At 46.7% G+C, this 14,128-nt stretch overlaps 1 long non-coding RNA gene across 2 annotated transcripts; it reads right to left on the reverse strand.

Annotated features, from left to right (window-relative positions):
• Positions 1 to 1,767: 1,767 nt before the first annotated feature.
• Positions 1,768 to 13,659, reverse strand: LOC124098490 (uncharacterized). Of its 2 annotated transcripts, XR_006853576.2 has the most exons (4): positions 13,218 to 13,659; positions 11,681 to 11,806; positions 5,062 to 5,108; positions 1,768 to 4,197 (listed from the first exon to the last, which is right to left on the reverse strand). It is a non-coding gene; the product is annotated as an uncharacterized LOC124098490 (long non-coding RNA). The 2 variants fall into 2 exon arrangements; XR_009227661.1 differs by lacking the exon at positions 5,062 to 5,108.
• Between the last annotated feature and the right edge of the window lie 469 nt (positions 13,660 to 14,128).

Genomic DNA, 14,128 nt, shown 5'->3' on the forward strand with positions numbered 1-14,128 from the left:
GGCTGTGGGGTGGCTATTTGTATCTGGTGAGTGGAGTCTCTCCCTCTCTGCTTCTTGATCACCATGATGTGAGCCACTTCCCCCTGCCACACACTCCGCCATGATGTTCAACCCCATCTCAAGCCCCAAGAAATGGAGCCAGCGTTCTATGGACTAAGACCTCTGAATTCGTGAGCCCTCAAATAAACTCTCCCTCCTCTGTAGTTGTTCTGGTCAGATCCTTTAGTCACAGCAGTGGAAAGGCTGACTAAAACATTGTTTCTAATATTCTCTGACTAATAAGCAAAGAAGAAAAGTCCTTGGTTCCTGGTGAGTGTTGACACACTCAGGGACATCCTGGGTATGGTTTTGGGGTTTCTGCCTGTCAAAAGGTTTCCTTAAGGGACGTTATCTTGTTGGCTGATGAATGCTTGGAAACTCATTGACAGAGACAAAGCTTTTTAAACAAATGTGTCTAAGAGAGGAGACCCATGAGGTACACAAACAGGGGATCTAATGAATGCATGAAGAGACCACAGGGACTGGCGGTGGACAGGAAGTAGATTCCAGAGTGGAGAAGGATCAGGGAAAAGCAAAGAGAAGCGCAGCGACACAGGCCATGCCCATGCGTGCCCTTCCCCTCAGTCATGAAAATTTCACAGGAGAGATGAATTAGGGCTCTGCCTTGGAAGCCTTTAGAAAAAGAGTTGCAGTCACTGGAAAAGGAAGTGCTGCCATTTTTCTTTGAGTCCCAGAGTGATGACAGTAAGTGGGCAGTGTAGAAATGACTGATTGTCCAAATCCATGCTCCTTCTTACCTAGTGAAATGTCCCTGCTGGAATGGCTCCTGTTCTCTGGTCTCTGATCCCTGCTACCCAATCTGAGACTTCATTCCCAGCTTACTCATTCATCTGGGTTGGGGCAGTAGGACACATGCAGAACGATTTTTTGTTGTTTCTGAACCAATGTCATTTAAAAAATTTTTTTTTCACCTTATTTTTTCTCTTTCCAGGGCCAGGTACTATGAATTTCTATTTCCCAAGGGGATAGCTAAGCCTTGAGATGAAATGCCGATTCCATTCTGGAAGGGAAGAGCCTTCCTGACCCAATCATCTCCTTAAAGACCCTCCTTCCCCTTAGTACCATCCCATTGGCAACACCTAAATTTGGAGGAGACCCATTCAAAGGTAGCAGAGTTCACTGAGCTTCAGCTTTAGCTGTCTCCTTGAGGAAAGTCACATGTCCACCAGAAATACCTGCCCAGGAATGTTGTGTGCATGAGAAATCAACTTCTGTTGTGTTGAGTCACTGGAGCTTGGTGTTGGTTACAACAGCTAGTGTCACCCCAACAAATGCAGTCAGTTTCTGATGCAGTTCACAGTATACCAAAAGGAATAAAAGCACAATGTTGACAGATGGCTGCCATTTCATTTGAGAAAAGTCTGGAAATGAGAAAAGAGGCTAACTCGTTTCCCCAAACTTTCTGAAGTCTTTGGGAGAATGTTCACAATTCCTATAAAAATAGGAATGATAATAATGTCAATCCACTATATCTGTGCCTAATAGATTGAACTCCCCCAATTTGCATTTTAATTTCCCTGAATTGGCTCATGACACATTCTTATGTGGGATTCAACATTGAGCAATAAATAAGACTTCCTTTTCTCTTGGCCTTCTTCCTCCTCCCTTTCCCCCACGCATCTATGTCCCTGCTGCCTTTTCCTTCCCACAAAGCTCATTTTTGGCAAAATGGTTTTTTAAAAAAAAAACAACACACATTTTAATGAATTAAGTGTAGTCCCACGATCACACTTGCCTTCTCCCACAGTCCCCTGACTTCCACCCTCCTCCAGCTATGGGAATCCTCCCTCACACCTCCAGCGAGAGAGAGAGAGAGAAAAAAAGCATCAAAAAAATCTGTCTATAAGTAGAAAAGTTATGTGCAGAATGTTTATGCCTCTCCCACTTGTCTTTTTCTTCTTCTTAAAAAAATTTTTTTTTAAATGCAAGACAGAAGATGATTTTCAAACAGTACATGTCCTCTGAAAAACTCAAATATGCAGTGTGGGTTTTCTTTTGGCAGGAGCAAAATTGGTTGCGATCCTACATCATCCATATAGTTTTCTCTTTGTTCTTTTAGTGGATTGGCTTCTCCTCTGTCCAAGAGGAGAGAGGTGGGTATCTGATGGTAAGGGAATCCAGTAGAATTTCAGAGCACGAAAAGACCTTCAGAGTTAGAGTGCTCATTTTACTGCTGAGGACGATGAGGATCCAACGTGGCTTAACTTACCCAAAGTTGTATGATCATACAACTCCTCACAGGAGTTGCAAGTGCACAATCTTCTTAGATCATCACATCGGCCACTTGGTGGTGGGAGGAGCACCCTCTATTCATGAGGGCTCAGAAGGCGGCCAGGTCTTGTCATCTAGCTCCTCGCCACTGAATCCACGTTCTCAAAGCCACCCAACATTTTCTTCTTCCTTTGGGGGTTACCAAAGAATGCAAAATTGGACACTTGACCAGGATTCAGGCTACCTAGACAGAAGACATAACCAAGGATTTCAAGAGCACACAGTGGGGTGAGGGCAGATAGGTAAACAGGTGATTCTGGTCCAGGATGATGAGTGCTCCTGACTCTTGCTCCTGGCATGCACACATTTCAGAAGCAGTGATTGCATTTGCCTGGAAGAAAGCTGCAGCAGCAGCAGCAGCAGCAGCTGTGGCCAATGGCTGAACCGTGGCATGAGGAGGGACCAACAGCTTTGCCTCCCGACTAAGGAACATCTTACTCAATCTCCCACTCACCATCACCACCTGTAAGTTTGGAACCAAGAAAGGCTCTGGAAACTAAAGATAATGTGCTAATAGGATGTTAAAGAAAAAAAAAAAAAACCTCACCACCCACCACCAGAGGTAGTCTGTGCGAAGGAGTTATTCTCAGGCTCCACACTTCGTTTCATGACTCCAACTTGTGGCACTTTGCGAGGTTTGCAAGTGTGCTATCCAGAGAACTCAGAAGTTGTTTTTGGCAAAGGAATCAAAGCAGGCAGATCCAACCCTTCTCGCTGTCTCGCTCTTGTTGCCAAAACATACGACTCTGGGTTTTATGGGAAACTTGTATGAGTTCTCGTTCCAAGGAACAACCTGAGATTGCAGTTAAAATTAAGGAGTAGAGGAAACCTGGAATCAGAAAAATGAAAATCTAGTCCTGAGTTTACTGCTATTCATAGTAATGCTTGGACACAGCCATTTGCCTCCAGGTGACAGTTTTTTTTTTTTTCATGTTGGAAATGAGAAGAGTAGACTAAACCACCTCTGAGGTCTCCAACAGTTCTGGCACTGTGCACAATCACATTTTTATTTCATTTTAGAGAATACTTATTGCATTCATGTCATATGCCAGGCACTGTAGTAGCCACTGGGGAAAAGAGGTGAAAGGCCCAACTCCTTTTCAAACAGCAGACAGACTAAGGAGGGAGAGAAGCAGTTCAGCAATTAGAGTTCAGGAGTGGGTGTGGATTTCAGAGGTGTGCACAATACCGTGGGCCACAGAAGAAGGGCACTGTGCCCCTGCAGATCTGCCCCTGGCATGCCACCCCAAATATCACACTTGGACATACTGCTTATTTTGAGCTGAAATTTGAGAAACAGCAGATGCAGGTAAGACTCTTTGCCTTCTTCCAGGAGGCGTAGATTCCCCATTGTGAAAGGTGCCTCCTTCCCTGAACCAGGAAGAGAACTTTTCTGTCACTGGAAATGGGTAGTTGATGTCAAGTCAAATCTGTACAAACAAATCTACTAAAATCGTCCTTATCTTTCATTGTTTTTCCCCACAAATTTCCTAGTTGCTTTCCCACAATTTATTGTTGAAGCCTGAAACCCCTTTGCTTTAATCTGGTCACATCTCCACAACTGATTGTTCTTGGCTGAAATGGTATATGAGCTCTCAGGCTGAATCCCCTGTGGGGGTCTTCATTTCTTTTCTACGAAGGACCCTGTGCCATGGAAAAATATTAACATAAGTAAAATTTCTGTGCTTCGCTCTCCATCTGTCCTTCGTTGGTTTAATTTAGAGGTCCGCAGTAGAGGGGAGATCTTTCCTCATCGCATCACCTTTAGCTCTTCCCCTAGAGGGCGGTCGACATGGGTCACAGCAGCAAGACTCCTGGGCCCTCTGGTTTCCTGGTGCCTCCCACAGTGAGGAGCGTTTCAGGAGGCTGGAGGACAGAGAGGAAGCTCATGGGTGTTTATTCTAACCCTCCTTTGGAGGATGACTCAATTAAATATCACTGATCATACCAAACGAACCCACCCTCTCCCTTACCATCTGCCTTCTGACCCAGGGATGTGGCAGCTCTGTGGCTGCCACTAACCCCAAATTTCTATACCAGTCCCTGTGCTTCTGCTTAACTTCACCAGCAACTTCATTCATAGTCCCTTGTGAATAAACTCTCCTCAGATTTAGACTGGTCGTTGGGTGCCTTCCTGTCGGGATCCAGTCTCATAAAGTGTGAGGCTCACTTTTGAGATGTGTGTTCGTTGGAGGGAACAGGAGAAGTAGGTTAGGTGTCCCAGAGGACAACAGAGCTAGATCTTCAAGGATGTCTTACAGCCGAAGGAAGGATAAGAAGGGAAAATGCTTTTACATGCTCAGAGACACAGGTGTCCTAAGGAAGGTGTGAAGAATGAATGTTCAAGAAGAATGGGAAATTCTTCTTGACGGTGAGTTGATGAGGCCGGAGGGAGATCCAGGGGAGATCTTGGGGGACGCCGTGTGCTCTGTTAATGAATTTCAATTCTATCCTCAAAACGAGCGAAATACTTGAAAGATGTTTAAACAGAAGAGGACCACAGTTAAGTTTGTATTTCTGAAGATTATGTCAGCATGTAGTGGGAAAAGAAGCAAGAGTGGAGACAGGGAGATTGGTTGGAAGGTTCTTTCTTTCACCAAGTTAAGAATTAATGACAGTTTGGAATTTGGTAATGACAGTGGAGCAGGAGAGGATGTATATGAAAATTGTGGAAGCACAGAGGGAATGTGGTGGGGATCGGGTGTGGATGTGAGTGTAGATGATACTCACGTGTCTGGGCTTGGCAAGTTGGTAGATGGTGGCATGAAATGCAGACCCTAAAGGCGAATCCAAATTCAGTTATTCCTAGATAGTTTCTTTTTTCAGTATCTTTATAAGCTTCCTAATAAACATGGACTTTTCCCAACATTCAGCTTGTATATTTCTCTTTATTGGAGGCCTCTGGTATTACCATTTGGTAAGTGGCGATAATATCAGGTCCTTCCTCAGTTTTGAGAATTAATGAACGGATACATGGGCAGTGCCAGGCGCTATCAAAACCCACGTCCAAATTCAATCCAAAATATAGTCATTAAACTTATTTGCTCATTCAACAAATGTGTTTTGAACATTTATACTCTGTGCCTGATATTGTTTGTTCTTCATGCGGACAACTGTCAAAGAGCTCTGAGAAAGGGCTTATATTATTTTAAATATTTTCTTTTTTTTTTCTTTGTAGTCTTCTCCTCCATCAACCTTCTTTTCCCTGTATTGCTTATAGCCTCCATCTCCAAGAAGAAAAGTCAAGAAAGCTAGAATCTTAAAGAGCATACAAAACTGAATTATTGATTCATAGCTTTGTAATGCACCCAGGATAGTGAGGACATTTATAGATTTCATGAGCTGTTTAATATCTATTTGTGGAGTGCCGCCACATGCAATCATCTTGGACTCATTATGTTTCTTCGGCTGCCCAATGAGTCATAATGAGCCTCTGAAAATGTAAAATAATGGGTTAGAACTAGAGGGAATGAAATAACAGCCAAACTCAGATATAAAATTATTATTACATGCAGTCTGTAAGGGCAATCAAGTCAAGGAAGGACAGAGGACCTATTATTGCCTGCACATGTATGCACACACAGACCTTGACGGACTTCCAGTAGAGGGTCAGGTAGGGAGCCTCATGAACAAGATCTTTACAAGTGATGTGCTGTAGATCTATTTTCCATTAAGAGTCAAGCAAGTGGGGGGTGGGAAGTTCAAAATTATGGGAAAGAAACAGAAAAACCAATGGAGCCTCTTCTGAAAAGGTGGAGCCCTATACTGAGAAGATAAAAGAGACTTTATATTCCAGCAGTTAAAATGGAGAGGAAGAGATCATTTTTTTAAACAGAGCACAAGAAATAGCTTCATTTCTCCCTATTAACCTCTGCTACCCCAAAGAAAGCCAGTGGAAGGAAGCAGGAACAAAAGAATTCTATGTGAACATAGTGAAGAATAACTTGTGCAATCAGAGCCATATTTAGAAAAAGAAATTAATGCAATTTCCCTTTTGGTTTTGCAAGTGTAGGTTTTTCTTCCTAATTGGCTCCAGGGTCATCTGCCCCGAGGTCTGGGGGTAAGTCTTGCGTTATGCCAAGAGAAAGAAAGCTTTTGATATTCAATATAGGATTTGAAACAAAATAGACTGGCAAGGAAACTATTTTTTTTTCCCTAAAACCTACCTGAATTTCTTTATCTCCTCCTCTGTCCTAGGCAGTGAATTCTTATAATTTTAGGTTGCCTTGAGATTCATTTTCAGTGTAAGTTGGACTTTTTTTCATTCCAGAATTGGGATTTTTGTCACCTTTACGCAGTTTCCAGTTTTCCATCTCCCCTCCTTCCTCACGGTGACCGATCTGTCACCTGCCTTAAACGACTGCCTCTCAGTGACCACCTCCTTATGCAGCAGCTAGATGCAACCTACTTGGGTAACCCCCTGACTCCCATCCTGCGTGGGCTGCACAGATAAGCCACCGGGAACATCTTTCAGGCTCACCGAGACTTCATGATGTGCACCTGCCTTCCAATCCTGCCACTCAGAACACCCTGTGGGAGACCTGCTTGGGCAATGCCCTGGACGCCAAGGAAACCTTCAACCCCAGCCTGTCTTTCTCGGTGACATGCTTCCCACCTGCTGCTTGAGTGCCCATGTTCCTGATGGTCTCTGTCTTCCCACTGGCCCTGCTGGGTGTGCTGCCCTCTTGTCACCGGGATCTGTGAGCAATAAACTGCTTCAGACATCTCATGGGTCCTGTTGTGCTGCCCGTTCTGTGTCTTACCCCATCAACACACTTGAACCTAACTTCTTTCCTGGTCGAGGCTCTCCTAGACAGTGGCTAACGTGGCAGGACTAAACTGGACACAGGGTGTCTGCCACTATCAATAAGCCATCTGTGACAGGGCTCAAGGTGACAGGTTGGAAACCTTGGCGTTAGTCTGTCTAACAGGATAAAGAAACATCCTGTCCATTGCCAACCCCAAGTCTGGGGAGCACCCAGACCTTCAAGTTCTGCAAGGTGGGAAAGTTTTTTCCTCTGGAGACAAGAGCTAGACATGAGACTTGCTGTCCCGTTGGAAGAAGTAATGCCCCAGAAGACAGCAGGTGAGCCCTGTTCCCCAGTCGTGGGAGATGATAAGAGAAAAAAATTAAAGAGGAAGAAAAGAGGAAGGGGTTGAGTTAGGAGAATCCAACAGCAGTTGGTGTCAACACCAAGGGCCAGAGGCACGGAGACGAAATTGTGCACCTGCGACATTGGTAAGGGGTTGAAGCGGCTCGGAGGGTCTCCTTACCACGCCTGGTTGAGTCCGTCAGCTCCTGTGTGGTAGTGAGAGACTGAATATGAAATGGACAGTGGCTAGACCATGTTTAAAAGCAGAACTCTGACCCACAGCCTATGACAACCTTCCCAGGAAACCGGTCCTCTTGTCAACAATAAACAACTCAGGAAGCCAGCCTGCTGTAAGTTAGGCTTGCAGGAAAACTACACCGCTATCTCTAGCAACAATCAAGGAATCTACATGATAACTACTAACAACCAGCACGAGATGACCAAGACTTGATTAATGGCCAGCTTCCCTAAGATTTTTCTCAGCTTCCAACTTAAGACCCACCAGACAAAGCTGAGTGTGCATCTTACTATGGTTTGGGTGTGTTCCCTAGCATCTGTGTGTTGGGAAATCAATTCTCAATGCAGCAGTGTTGAAAGGTGGCACCTTTAAGAGTTGATTAGACCATGAGGTCTCTGCCTTCACGAATGAATTAATGAATGGGTTTGTTTTAAAAGTGAGTTTAGCGCTCTCTTGCTTTCCTGCCTTCTTTCACCCTCTTGCCTTCCACCATGGGATAATGCAGCAAAAAGGCCCTGGCATCGTAATCTTGGACTTTCCAGCCTCCAGAACTGTGAGAAATAAATCTCTTTTCTTTATAAGCTACCCAGCATGTGGTATTGTGTTATAGCAACACAAATTGGACTGAGACACATCTTTCACTAATCATACAGATGCCTGCTTCCCGTTAGCTGCCTCCAACTTCCCTGTGCCAAAAGCCACCAATCAGGACAGACCTGCAGCCTTCCCTTGGACAGACTGCCCTCTTCTCTGCCTGCCTTTGAGTCTCTGCCAGACACTATGACAGCAGGTGATTCCCTCACTAGAGCAAGCCTAGAATAAATAGACTTTGCTTCCCTTTTGTGGCTGGTCTTCATTTATTTCCACCCAGAGAAGCCTAGAATGGATCTAGTTGGTCTATCATGGAGGCCCCCAAAGGCTGGGAAGAAATATGCAGGCTCAGGAACAGAACGAGAGATTAGAGTGTGCTGCGATTGGCTATTGCTGGGGGGGACACCAAGTCACCCAGAGAGAACTGTCAGCTCTGGCCAAGGGAGAGGAACTAGAAAAAAATATTCTCTTAGCTATGAAGGGTAACTGGAAACTCCAATGGACAGATCAGCAAGCGGGTGGCCAAGAGCCACTGTCCCAGTCACTAGGACCCTAAGCTGCACCAATGGATTTGTTCTTATTTACCCATAATGTGCCCACCTAGTAGAGCAGATCAGTTAGAGGGAAAATATTAAAACCATGCTCCCTCTGGATATTGAAGTTGTAGTCAAACCCCTTTTGCATGCTCATATGAACTGAAACTAACCTGTTTCCCTTTTTTTTTTTTCATTAAACCGTTCTGAGATAAAGTTTGCTTTCCTGGTTTTCAGCTGACCAAGGCTGGGACCAGGCAAAAATAACCTAGTGCCTTGCTTCAATAAATGTTGGCCCCTGGGTAATTAGACTATGGAATTCCTGAAATGTCTCACTTATCAGGACTAACAGGTCAATCCCAACCTGTCCCCTGCTATGCAAAAATTCACCCAACCCGGCTCTAAAACCTTAAGTAACCCTCCTTCGACTTCTCTATCCTGAGATGCCACTGGACTCCAGAGCATGCCAATGTTCTCCCTTGTTGCAGTAAGTCCAAAAAACCCAACTCTGCTCAACCAACAGGGTTTTTCTGGCAATGGGTTTGAATACTCCACAGCCAATACCCATTACACTTTAAATTGTGTGGTGGGGCTCTGGAACGCTAGGGGAAACAGACACAGGCCGCGAGTCAGGCCCTGAAACAGGAAATGGACGAGTTCTTTCTGAACAAATGTAGCAACGACTCAGGACACCAAAGACTAGGAGTATGTACACAGGAAAAGCTAAAAACAGACCCGAGTAGGACCCACGCAGCTGGATTCTGTACGCAGAGGAGGCCAAACCCACCACTTTTATTTTCAAATGTTCCCTGAATACAATTGGAATGAAAAAGCAACAATTAAATTTAAGAATAAATACTATTAAAAGGAGCATATCAAATACCTGCCTAAATGAACACATTAACATGAATAAGGGACTCCTTTTTGATACCTTGAATTAACTGGACTCAGTATTTAAAGGAGGAAGGAGAAGATGGAGGAAGAAAAGGAGGAGGAAGAAGCAGAAAAGGAGAAGTTCTATGGACTACGGAAGGATCTGGAAGAGGACACGGGTCTAAAGTGTCCAAACTTAATACATTTTACATTTCCACTTGGTCCGGTCCCTTCCCGTGGCTCCAGGTGGCGCGGTGGAGGAGGGGCTGTTGGAGGAGGCTGAGTCGACTCCATGTTATCCACGTCAGCAAGAATTAATTCCTGTCCCCAAAGTCTGGAAATCTAATCCGTGTGGTCCCCAACACCTAAGGCCTTATCCTGTCTCCTGGGCTGTCCCTGAAAACTTGGAGGGTTCTGTAGTTAGCCCCAGATGAGTGTCGCCTGAGTCTTGGTAGCAGCCAGAGCTTTTTCTCACCTCAGTTCAGCGGTCATCTCTCAGCTGCCAGCTCTGATTGCACCACCCTGGGTCCCTGGGCTGCCACTGACTTGTGCCAGTCCCCTGGAGGACCTCAGCCTGTGCATCAGCTGGTGTCTCTTGCTCTCTGTCCACCTGATGTCCACCTACCCAGGAAGACTGGAGCAACCAGACTTCCCACCGTGACCCAGAGGAGGGGAACTTGACGGCTTTTGTGGCAGACGCCATTCAGGTTCTGTTTGCTTCTTGTATTGCTACTGACCAGACCAGAGAGTCACTTTCTGTCCCTGAACATCTGTTCTCCACACGTCTCTTTGCCTAAGTTGGCCCTCCAACCCAGTGTACCTCCATATACCATCATAAGCAGCGTCTTGTCATAGCAAAACTGGTTGAGAGAAGATTGCATAATACGGGGAAAGAGAATTTTTAAGGATGGCAAACGTTTTACTCCAAGTACTTGAAAGTAAGAAAACATTTCTAAAAAAAAGAAAACATTGCACTTATTTTGTGTAACTCCTTAGAGCTGAAAGAGTTGCTGGAAATTACAGAATGGGAGCTCTTAGCCTTAAGGAAGGCTTTTCTGACATTGGTCATATTAACATTAGCAAATTTCCTTGTAATGTTTCTAGAAGTGGCTGCAGATTATGTAGATGTGATCTCTTTGTGAAGGTGGATTGGAGGTCTGATCTGTATTCTTCTCTGAATGTATATTATTTCTCAGTAAAAAGTTCAGAAAATGAACAGATGGACAGACCCACCCCCTTCGTGCTTGTGCGTCCTGTTGTCAGTGCTACCGAAGTAGAGACATGGTGACATCTTACTGGGGCAACCACAGGAGACAGAGACCCAGGACGGAGAGCTGGAGAAGAGTCTCCTTAGGCACCGTGATGCTATTTTTGTTTCTTCCTAAGATAATGAATGAGCATAGTGTGCAGGTTCCTGCCACCCAAGTCAATCTTTAAGAAAGAGTAAAAGCCAGAGGGCAAGATGGAGTACAGGAACAGTTCCCCAGGACAATCCCACAGAGAATCCGGGGACATCGTGGGAGTGACAGAAGCTCGTCTTCATCTGACACAGGTGGGACCAGCCTGGGTGCCGGGAAAAGGATCAGAGGGGGATGTTGGAAGAAAGCTTTCAAAACTCTGTTCCGGGCTCCCCACGGCCACACCACCTCGGAGCTGCCTGGGGACAACCCTTAAGTGTCTTTTCAGCCAGGAGTTGACTGCTAGAGTCAGTGCTAGAGTCCCACTGACCGAGGACTTGGAAGTAGGGGCCAAGCAATGGTCAGGAAAAAGCCCTGATGGGAGGTCCAGTGGGTGCAAGCAGGGTTGTCGGGCAGCTGCCTGCAGGACCTGCCCCTTCACCCACCCACAGCCCCTCAGGGGCTACAGTTCAACTGGCCCCAGGGTGTCTAGTGAAGTGATGGACAGTCCGGGGGGCGGGCTGTGCCCCCTTCTACTTAAGCTTGCTGTGGCAAGCCTGGGGCCCTGGCTAACACACAGCAGCAGGACGCATAGCTGGCCTTCCCAGGGGACCGTTGGCTTACCTGAGCACAGCTAGATCCTTGGCTTCTCACCTTTCTTGCCACACATCACCTGGAGCAGAGGTACGCTTGAGCGTCAGTCCTGATGGGGCTAACTCCCAGGAAATGTGACACCAGGGGACCCCGTCACTGTGTGAAGAACACAAACCCAGACAATTCTGGGTCAATCACTCCACGTGGCCTCTCGATGTCATCAAGAGATGTGGTCAACGTGAGATGTGTAATAAACCAGAAGCACAGTTGTTGTTTCTATGATCGACTGTCATGTCCTGTAGGGGACAGCAGGACTTCGCTTTGACTGGAGCCTCGTAGACATGTTCACACCAGCATCGCCCCAAGCACAGGAGGAAGCTGCAGGGCTATGATGTCACCAGCCACAGGCCTTTTTCAGTTCCCTTGTCATCTTGTGGATCGATTGTCATACACACAGCCCACCCTCGTCCAAGACGGTGCATTATGTTTTGAGTTGGAAGAGTTGGGATTTAAACTGATCCCGGGAGGTCTTGTCAATATAAAATATTGTGAAGACAAATCAAGAAGTGCAGCCCAGACATGAGATGCCTATGGGTTTCAGTGTGCTGACCTACTAAGCGCTCCCCATGTGTTAGCCATTTATTTGACTCATGTAGCATGAGATAGGCCCATTTTACAGGTGGGGAAACTGAGGAATGGAAAAGTCAGTGAACTTGGCTGTGACTATGGGCAGTCCATGGACTTGAGCCCAAGCAGTCCAATGGCTGAGTCCAGCCTTGACCACCACACCAGCTCTCACCCTTGACTAAGGATTGCACCAGAATGGGAAAATGCTAGACTGGGAATGGCTAAGTCATGGATTTATGGGTTGGGACATTGGACTGGGGAACTCCTGTTGAAAGCACAAAGAATGTGCAAAAGGAGAGAAAATATAAAATGGAAACGAAGAAGCCTAGAGGATAAAGTAGGAGACACTGGATCCTAACCGACCCAGAGAGAGAGAATGGTGGGGTCGGAGGATTTGCTATGATGTTGTCAGGGAATGTTCTGATACTGCTCCTGAGCTGACTGCGGGCTGCAGGTTTCAGCTCCTGTGCCTTGACCTTTACAACTCCTGCCAGCGGCGAGGAATTTGTCAAGGAAATCATGAAAGTGGAAGTCACAGATGTCTCCTCCTAGGACATCGTGGCTAAAAGGAAACATGGAAAAGGGAAAACCCCCTAGATCAGGGTCACAGAGCCCAGCCCACGAGCCAGGCCCACCTGCCACCCACTTTTGTACACCCTCTTGCACTGGAGCACAGACAAGCCCTGGGTTTGTCTGCTCTCCAGAGCTGCTGTCGTCTGACCCTGGCAGAGCTGAGGAGCTGTGACAGATACCAGATGGCCTACGGATGGCATGTACTTTCTGGTCCTTCACAGAAAGAGTTTGCCGACCCCTGACCTGGACAATACCTGCCAGGGCATCTTAGCCTCTGCTTGTCCCTCCCTCCCTTCCTCCCACCACGCTCACCCAGGAGACTGCCTCTCCCTGGTCTCTGTCCATCTCCATCCAACACTGGGCTCACCTGTGGGCTCCCAGTGGCTGCGTAGCTCCTGAGTTTGCACCTGAGTCACTGGAAGGCCCATTTCACATCCCTGTGCTCTCCGGGGTGCTGCCCACCTGTCAAGTCAAGGGAGCTCAGCCCCTATAATAGTTACAGAGAAGGAGCAATAAAGCCCTAACCCAGAGCTTAGCTCCCTCTGCCTGTTTGCACAGTGAATAGAGAGAGGATTTGATATACTGCTCAAGAAAAATATAAATAATAGCCGGGGCTGGGCTGCAGGGGGAGAAGGGGCCTCCTCCTGGATGGGCAGTGGAGTCCTTCACCTCTGCCTCCGTTGGCCTTCCTGAGAGCGTCTCTGGTGGGCCTGGCTCATGGGCTGGGCTTCTGTGACCCCTGCAGAGGGCCATGGCTGGCTGGGGTGTTTTGCTTTGCTGGCTCCTTTTGCTCTTCTCAAGTCAGCTGAGCACACAGATCACCCCGTGCTTATTTGCAGAGTCCATCTGTGAGATAAAGGCGAGACAGTTTGACTAAGGGCAGAGGAGGGAGGAGGGGGACATGTGGGGACTGGGATGCCTGGCCAGACGGAGCCCTCCTCAGATTAGGTCACTGTTTATATAAAGAGTTAAAATTAAACCAAGGACTGATTTCCAAGCTTTCTGACATTGGACGTGGCTCTCTGCACCCTCCCTGGAATGCGCTGCAGTAAACATCCCAGAGCCCGTGAGCCACGTCAGGGAGAAGCCAGGGAATATCACTAGCAGCGAATTCCAGGCTCTATAAAATGACTCTGGGGACAGGCTGCATACTTGTTCTCTCTGGCTCTTTCCTCTAAGCTTTCCTGCTGGATATTTCTGTTCTTTCTAATTCCCACGTTTCTACCCATGAGGCGGCCATATTTGCCGGGAGCTACCACACACAGAGGTCTAGATTTC

This window comes from Marmota monax, unplaced genomic scaffold, assembly GCF_021218885.2.
Source record: "Marmota monax isolate L192 unplaced genomic scaffold, Marmota_monax_Labrador192_F-V1.1 WCK01_AAM20220418_F8-fsc00029, whole genome shotgun sequence".
NCBI lineage: Eukaryota > Metazoa > Chordata > Mammalia > Rodentia > Sciuridae > Marmota > Marmota monax.